The sequence below is a fragment of the Pelodiscus sinensis genome, chromosome 2, assembly GCF_052426305.1.
Source record: "Pelodiscus sinensis isolate ZL-2025 chromosome 2, ASM5242630v1, whole genome shotgun sequence".
Taxonomy (NCBI): domain Eukaryota; kingdom Metazoa; phylum Chordata; order Testudines; family Trionychidae; genus Pelodiscus; species Pelodiscus sinensis.
Window position 1 is genome coordinate 255,969,227 of NC_143053.1, and position 8,453 is coordinate 255,977,679.

Sequence of the window (8,453 nt, forward strand, 5' to 3'; positions counted from 1 at the left end):
CCAGCTAATGGAAAATAACAGCAGTAGCGGTTAGGGTCATTAATAATACTGCAGTTGTCGCTGATTCGCATTAGCCTACAAAGCAGGGGTAGGCAAAGGGAACTCCGCAGCCCACCGAGTGGGTTGATCCGGCCTGCAGACACCCTGCCGCTCTTCCCTCCCCAGGCCAATCAGCACCAGGGCTGACTCTACGTGGGCCACGCCCCTAGTAGGGCGGGGGAGGAGTGGGAGGGGACTTCACATGCTTTCTCTTGCCCCCAGGTTCTGATAGGGCTGGGGGTGGGGAGAGCGTGCAAAGTCTCCTCCCGCCGCCAGGGGCACAGGTGGCTAGAGGGAACTGGCAGCTGATCAGAACAGCTGGTGGTTCTCCCTGCAGGGGTGGGGGCAAAGACTTTACATGCTCCCCCTACCCCAGGCCAATCAGGGTCTGTGGGGGAGCATGGAAATGCCCTGGCCCCGCCCCTTCCGGGGTAGCCTGGGGCCACTTCAAAAATGTCTGAAGTGGCCCTCCCCATCTGAAATTCTTGACCGCCCCTGCTCTACGGAGATCATTTTAGGACCCGATTCTGTATCAACGGGACCGTTTCCACTGGCTTCGCATCACTTGGGTCAAGGTGTGTTGCTGCTTTTTCTGTCCATCTTTGGTCATCTCGGAGGGCCCGACCCTTCACAGACACCCACTAATCTTGACGCGGGCTGTGCTTAGCCCCGTTGGTTTCAAGCGAACGGCTTTGCGCAGCGGGGCTACCGAAATTTGGGTCGGGATCGGGCCCCTCGCTGCTGTAACTTAGGGCAGACTCAGGGTACATCTAGACTACATGGCTCCGTCGACGGAGCCATGTAGATTTGTTGTTTTGGAAAAGGGAAATGAAGCCGCGATTTAAATGATCGCGGCTTCATTTACATTTACATGGCTGCCGCGCTGAGCCGACAAACAGCTGATCAGCTGTTTGTCGGCTCGCGCGCTAGTCTGGACGTTCCCCCTGTCGACATCAAAGCCCTTTGTCGGCAGCCCTGGTAAACCTCATTCCACGAGGTTTAATCTACATGCCTCTGCCGACAGAGGCATGTAGTCTAGACACAGCCTCAGTGTCCTGGCAGAAAGGCATTGCGTTTTTTGTTTGAACTCAAGCAGTCTGTGGTTAAAACACAGCAGACAGGAACCAGGTCCCCAGCAGGGTGTAAATCAGCCACTGAAGTCAATGGAGTTACCCTGCTTTGCACCCACTGTTTGGCCTGGCCCGACGGCTTTCCTTTTATGACCTCGAGGTAGTTATTTATGGGCCAAGTCTTGCACTCCTGAAGGCGCTGCCAGTTTTGCTGTGGACCTCAATAGGGGCCTGAGTGGGCCCCGAAGGGCTCCCTACCTCAGTTTCCCCCCTCTGTAAAAGGAGAACATAAATATTAACCCGCCTTCCTGGGGATGCTGCAAGAATGAGTCCCTGCATGTTTGAAATCTTCTGCGCAAGGGTGCAATGGTCACGGGAACCTGCATTGCTTGGCTGGCAAGCGGTACGTGGAGAAGGTGGTGAATTAGCTTAGCCAGCCAAGGGCTCAGACAGTTTAGCTACCAGATGCAAGGACCGAGTTGTGCCCCAAGAGACTCAGGTTCCATTCTTGGGTCAGCCAGAGTGACCACCCGGCCCTTTTGGGGCAAGGGCTGGGGGGTCTGCATCTGTATGGGGCTTAGATCCCTGTCTTGGCTCAGGCTTCGGGGATCCAGTAATACACGGGTGACCAACCCGTGGCTCTTCAAAGAAAAAATTGCGGCTCCCGCACCTGCAGCTCTGAAAGGGGCAGCGTGTTTCTGTCTGCACGGGATGCCGGTGCAGACTTCAAAATGGCCCCTTTAAAAGGGCAATGCCCACTCTGCTTTTAAAAGGACTGTGGCTGCCTTCCCCACCCCTCCCTTTTTTTTTTGCACAACAACTTTTTTCCCTTGGCTCTTTGCGCTGTATCCACCACTGTTTTGGCTCTTCATCTGTAACAGATTGGCCACCCCTGCAGTAATATAATTAATAGGTCAGTAAGCCGAATTCTCCCCATTGTAGAGATGGGAAAAGTGAGGCAGGGAACGGTTATGTGGCTGGACTGCACTGGATCGGCATTGAAATAACTGAAAGGCAGTGCCCTGGCCTTCTGGGAAGAGCACTCCTGGGGGAAATTCGGTACAGGGAACCGGCTGGAGGTCCTGAGAGGGCGTTCACTCAAGGGGGAGGAGTCTGGGACCGCAATGGACCAGTGGGGGAATGGCCTTTTGATGGCATGGAACAAAGCATCCAGAAAGCCAGGTTCTTGTGACAGGCTCCCCCACCAATGTGCAAAGTGCTCTACCCTCTGCATTTCCCTGAAAAACATCTCCTTCACGGGGAGGAGGAGGGGCTGGGAGAGGGCTCCAATTCTGCAGTTCTTCCATGGAAGGGCCGCTGTTATGTTGCAGGGATGGGGGAGTAAAAGAAGGAGGATTTAAAACCTCCCTCTCCTCATATTTTTCACTTACCAGCCATGCTTGCCTGGCACTTCCACTCACTGGCATCCCAAGGAGTTGCTGTGACCCAAATGAGTGAAGTATAAAGGCTAGTGGCTAGCACCCCAGATTGAAACTCTGCTGCGTTTTTTTTCCTCCTCTGCCACTGACCTCCCATGTGACCCTGGGCATTCTCTGTCGGCTGGAATCAGCAACTTGCTTTGCTCGCTCAGAGGCAAGAGTCTGCCTGGTGTGACTTTGGCCCCCCTAGTGGTGCAGTGAGACACCAAAGCGGGAAGGAAACAAATGGCACAGGAGCGGGTAGGTCACAGAGTCCATATAATTCCTTCTTTGCAGCTGATAAGGACTAAGGAGCATCTGTGCAGCTGGAGATGAGGGTTCACATTTATGGCTGGGACACATGGGCTCCCCAGAAGGTTTTGCTTGCAAAGTGAGTTAGCCCCTAAAATAAAAACCCATCTGGCTTCCCCTAAATCTGTTTTAAAGATGAACGATCCCCGGTATTGCCATAAAAAATCCCACGGTTCTGTGATCCTGGCTCCAATTCTCCTCTCGTTTCCGGTGGGGTGAAGGGGGAGATCCAACAATTACATCAGGGAAAGGGTAGAAATCGGGTATTTTTCTGCATGACGGTATCCTCCAAAAGGGGGTTGCTCATTCCTAAACGGACTCAACGACTAAAGCAAATGAATTTCGCTCCCTCACCAATGGACCGGTCGTGCATTCTTTGCAAATTCAAAATTCTAGCACGCCGGGGGAATTAAACCCATAGAAAGGCTGAAGGATCTGACCGGAAGGGGCTCGAGGCCTAATCCAGGAAATCTTACACATAACAGGAGTCGGGCACTTGGCAATGCAAATAGCAACATGCGTTCTGGAACGTAGATAGATTCTCAAGCCAATTGACACCACCGGAAGTTTTGCCCATGGACAAAAAGTCGTTGTCGAGAGCCTGAGCCCGCACTTACAAACACGAGTGGCTACTCAGGTGAGTAATCCAGTTGATTTCAAGGGGACCGTTCACGCGGGTAGAGTTTCTCATGCGTACAAGTAGGCAGCCTCAGTCTCTAAATAAGGATATGTCCACACTGCAATAAAAAACCCTCCGGACACAGCCTAAAAGGTCAGGACCTTGCATAGCCTGAGCATCTACGTCACAATCCACCACAGCAGGGGTGGGCAAATACTGGCCCGCAGGCTGGATCTGGTCCACCACAGTGAGCTCCTAGTGGGGCCCCACGTCTATATTGATCAGCATGGACACAGGTACTGGTGATTGCAGCTCCTGTTGGCCGTGGATCTCTGTTCCTGGCCAATAGGAGCTGCAAGAAGCGGTGTCCTGGTCTATGCTGCTTCTCACCACTCTCATTGGCCAAGAACAGTGATACACAGCCAACGGGAGCTGCGATTGTGGGTACATGCGGTCCTGAAGGTAAAAACAATGGCAGTGACCCGCTAGAGACCAACCTTGGTGAACCATCACCATATTAATGCCCACCCCTGCACTACAGGGTGGATCCATGCTGCAGCGATTGATCCACTGGTGGTCTATTTAGTGGGTCTAGCGAAGACCACTTAAATCAACTGTCAATCACTCCATCGACTCCGGTACTCCACCAACCAATGGCAAGTTTACCTGTGGGCCAATTGTTCCCTGGCACCCGGCCCAAGCTCAGAAGAGCCCCCATTTCTCTCCCTTCCTCCTGGCTATGCTGTGCAGTGGGAACCTGCAGGGCATGATGGAAATCCCAAGGGACCCTGGGAGCTGGGAAGAGACTACATTTCCCAGCATTCCCTGGGCCGCTAGCAACAAGAAGGGGAGGGAAACGGAAGGGGGAATCCTGTGAGCCCTGCTATGAATGGACAGCTGGCTGCTGGAAGGGGCAGGTTCTATAAACAGGAAACACATGTGCACAGGGAGTAGGTGGCTTTGGCCTGGATCTCACCCCCAGAAGCCTTCCCCAGACTGGATTAGGGCTGCTAGTGGCCTCGGTTCACCGTCACCAACGAAGAATTGATTGGGCAATGTCCCGCTGTCTGAAGGCTAGCAAAGGAAGTGTGTGGGCCCCACCAAGAGCAGTTGCATGGTAAGTAAGGGAGAGGAGGCTCTGCTAGGGATTGGGGCCAGCGTTAGATACAACACCAGGAAGATCTGGCTTTATTTCTACAGCTATGGAAGCAGAAAGGGGCTTTACCTTTCCAGATTTCTTTAATACTCCGAAAGGGAATCGAGCACCTGCTTTCCAGATTGGAACAGGAGTGTTCGAGTTCAGTTTGCTGCTGCTGCCTCATTTCTCCAAAATCAAATACTAGCCCCTGTCATTTGTAGACAAAGCAGAATAAAACTGAGCACCAAGCGCTGGTCTCTTCCCAAAGCTAACTGAGACTGGAGCAAAATTCTCCCTAACCATTTTTATCCCTGTGCAGAATCAATTTTGTTCTGTGCACCAAGGCATGTGCAGACGTGCACCACCAGCAGAAAATCATGTTGCCGGCTGTGGGTGCACTGCTAATTAGTTGGGCAGCACCGGAATCTCCCCATGGTGGTTACCCAAGCGCTCAGTTTAGAGGGAACACTGGACTGTAGTTGCTGTTTTCAACTGTGATTACCAGGTGTGGGGTTTTTTTTTTTGTGTGTGTGTGTCTTCTTTTAAAATAAGAGACAGTAACATTGCCTGGGGGGGTTGTCCACAGAAAAGAAGAGTGGAACAAAAGGACAGCAAAGGCAACTCAACTTTTCCTCATTCCTTGGGACAGTCTTACAGTTTGGATCCAGATAGTTTCCATTCATATGTACTGAAAGTTGTTCCACTTTACTGGGCACTAGGATAAGGATTTGTCAAAACTGATCACGTAGCTACTGGCTGTGGAACTTTGTTGAGCATAGATCAGGACCTCATACAGTGACTGGTGAAATAGGACGTCCTGGAGCCATGGCTATTGAATATCTGGATGAGGAAGGAAATACATCTGTGGGGAGTTTTCCAGGATTGCTATCCTACCTCTGCTCACTGTGGATATGGATGTAGATCTCAATGAGAAAAACTGGGGACGGAAGAAGCTGTGTATGGCAGCACATCCAATCTTGCAGGGGTGTGTGATCATAATTAGCAGATTTAAAATAGACACAAGGAAGTATTTCTTCACTCAGCGCACAGCCAACCTGTGGAACTCCTTGCCAGAGGATGTTGTGAAGACCAGGACTTTAACAGGGTTCAAAAAAGAGCTAGACAGATTCATGGAGGTTAGGTTCAACAATACTTATTAGCCAGGATGGGCAGGAATGGTGTCCCTAGCCTCTGTGTGTCAGAGGCTGGAAATGGATGATGGAGAGGGGTCATTTGATGATTCCATGTTCTGTTCACTCCCTCTGGGGCACCTGGCATTGGCCACTGCTGTTAGATAGGACACTGGGCTAGATGGACCTTTGGTCTGACCCAGTATGGCCGTTCTTATGTTCTTGTAATGAAAAATGCCTCTGAGACGCAGTAGTGGGTTTACTTTAGCACTGCCACACCAAGCCCACACTTGGAAGAGGCTGATAATGACTACGTGGGGTGCCCACACATATATTTGGCACCGGGCTCACAAAATGCCAATCTGGCCCTGCCGCCAGGACAAGACGAGTAACAGGAGTGGATGGGAGAGTTTCTTCTGTTGACCCAGTACAGTGTGAAACCCGTGGTAAGTAAATCGAAACCACAGTGATTTGGGTTACCTACTAACATAACTCGCATTGCATAGCTTAGCTTGATTTCTCCCTGTAGTGGACACCTGCCTTTAAAGTCCTGCAGATAGCCTGAGTCTTGTGAGTCAGCTGTCCCAGGCCAGCTGTGACCATCTTTTATCATGGTGTAGACATATTCTGAGGCCAGGTCTACACTGCAGGGGGAAGGTTGGTTTAAGGGCCGTAATTCCAGCTACGTAAATAATGTAGCTGAAGCTGACCTACCTTAAAACATTTCTTCCATCAACTTCCCTTACTCCTTGAGACTTTGAGGAGTACTGGTGTCAGCTGGGCGGTGCTCTCAGTGTTTGATTTAGTGGGTCTTTACTAGACCTGCTAAATCAAACCCCAGAAGATGGATCTCCGGCGCTGTAAGTATAGACCTGGCCTAAAAGTTGAGCCCATATGACATTTGTTCAGTAGCGCAACAGCCACCTATTCACTCCAATGCAAACATTGTTGGACCAAGATTTCTTCTCTTGGACCCCAGTCCTGCAAACTCTTAGTGCTTATGACAGTGAGCGGACCACAGGAAATCAATGGCACTAACACACAACATTCGACATATAGGTGCAAGATCACAGCATTAGGCAAGACTTCCACTGAGGTCCGTGAGAATTTCCTTCTAAATCCTAAGACCTACAGATAAAGTTACCCTCCAGGACTGTCCCAGGAATTAAAAGGTTTATCTTTATATAAAGATGATATCATGTGACAAAACCTCCAGGAATATATCCACTCAAAAACGGAGACCTTAAAACAAGATCTGGCTCTTAATTGATCCTTTTTTGCCTCTGTATTTTCAGTGAGCTTCATTTTGGGTCACATTTTGGAAAAAACAAAATATGACAAGACCAGGATTGAGGAGACATGCTTATGAAATCAACAAAAAGAAAGAACTCTAAAGGTGCTCCAATTCCTATTATGCGCCACAAAGATTTCAAAAAGAGACATTTGCCCTATTTCGTCTTAAAATGACCCCCTACTCCCTCAAAAAAGGATTAAAAAAATAAAACCCCTTTGGTTCAGAATTGTTTCCTTTTTGGGAGCTCAACCAAAATATTGTTTCCTTGGAAGCAAAGTGACATTTTTAGTAACAGATTAAGATTTGAGACCCAATCTTGCCTTTGCAGTAAGATATATTTTTAAGCAGGAATTTTTCATGCTGTGGCCGGGCTTTGGATTGAAAGCCAGAGACTGGAGAAGCACATCCCATGATGATGAATTCAGAACTCCGATCAGGAAAGGTGGATAGAATCTGAAGACTGAGGGCCAGATTGCCTGCTAGTATTACTACATCAGTTTATATATCATGGAGCAAGACCCAGGTATGTCAGGTGCTGTACAAACCAGAGACAAAAAGTCAGCGAGGGTGCATCTACACTGCCCCATAACTGGAAATAAGAGACACAATTTGAGTGACGCAAATTGCGTATCTTATTTCGAGGCTGTTTCAAAACAGCTTATTTCGTCATTTGGCGCTGTTGACATGGCGCCAAATTTCGAAGTAAAGTGCTATTCCGAAACGTCCCTTACTCCTCGTAGAATGAGGTTTACAGGGACGTCGGAAGAGTTCGGGCTTGCTGTGAAAACACGGGATAGTTATTTCAGGATACTCGAGTATTCCGCAGTAGCAGCGGGGTGTAGACCCTTTGTTAGATACTTGACTAGATGAACATCTGGCGTTGGGTTTCTTTAAGTCAATTTATGTTTAATACCAGCCTTGCAAAGTTGTCATGAAATTTACCAGCTTAGCTAAAATGCACTGAAGCCTTCAGTCCTGTTTTTTGTTCTTTGACATGGTGAGAGAGGAGAAAACAGTCAAGCCCCCAAGCTACTTGCCTGCGCTTTGCTGTGTGGATGATGCTAAAAATCATCCTCAATTATGATTTCACACACCCATCCAAACTCACGCACGCTGGCCTGGGGGTGTATAAAGTCTGAGGATGGAACCTGAGCCTGTCCAAAAGGAAGAACAAAGTTTCCCATCTATTTTGTACCTCCCAAGAGGGGGGAAATGCAGATTTGGAAGAGAGTAAAAAAAGTGTTAACCCCCCCCCGCAAAAACAGAAGCAAGTTGACAAGGGATCCCAGTCAATAAATAAACAGAAAGGAGCCCGCGCAGGAATGACAAAGAGAAAAAAACCAGAAGCCGGAGGAATCACAATACCGGTTCCCCCATTTTCATCACAAAAGGGGGGAGAGTTAACAAGGCACCAGTCTGACTTTCTCTCCCTC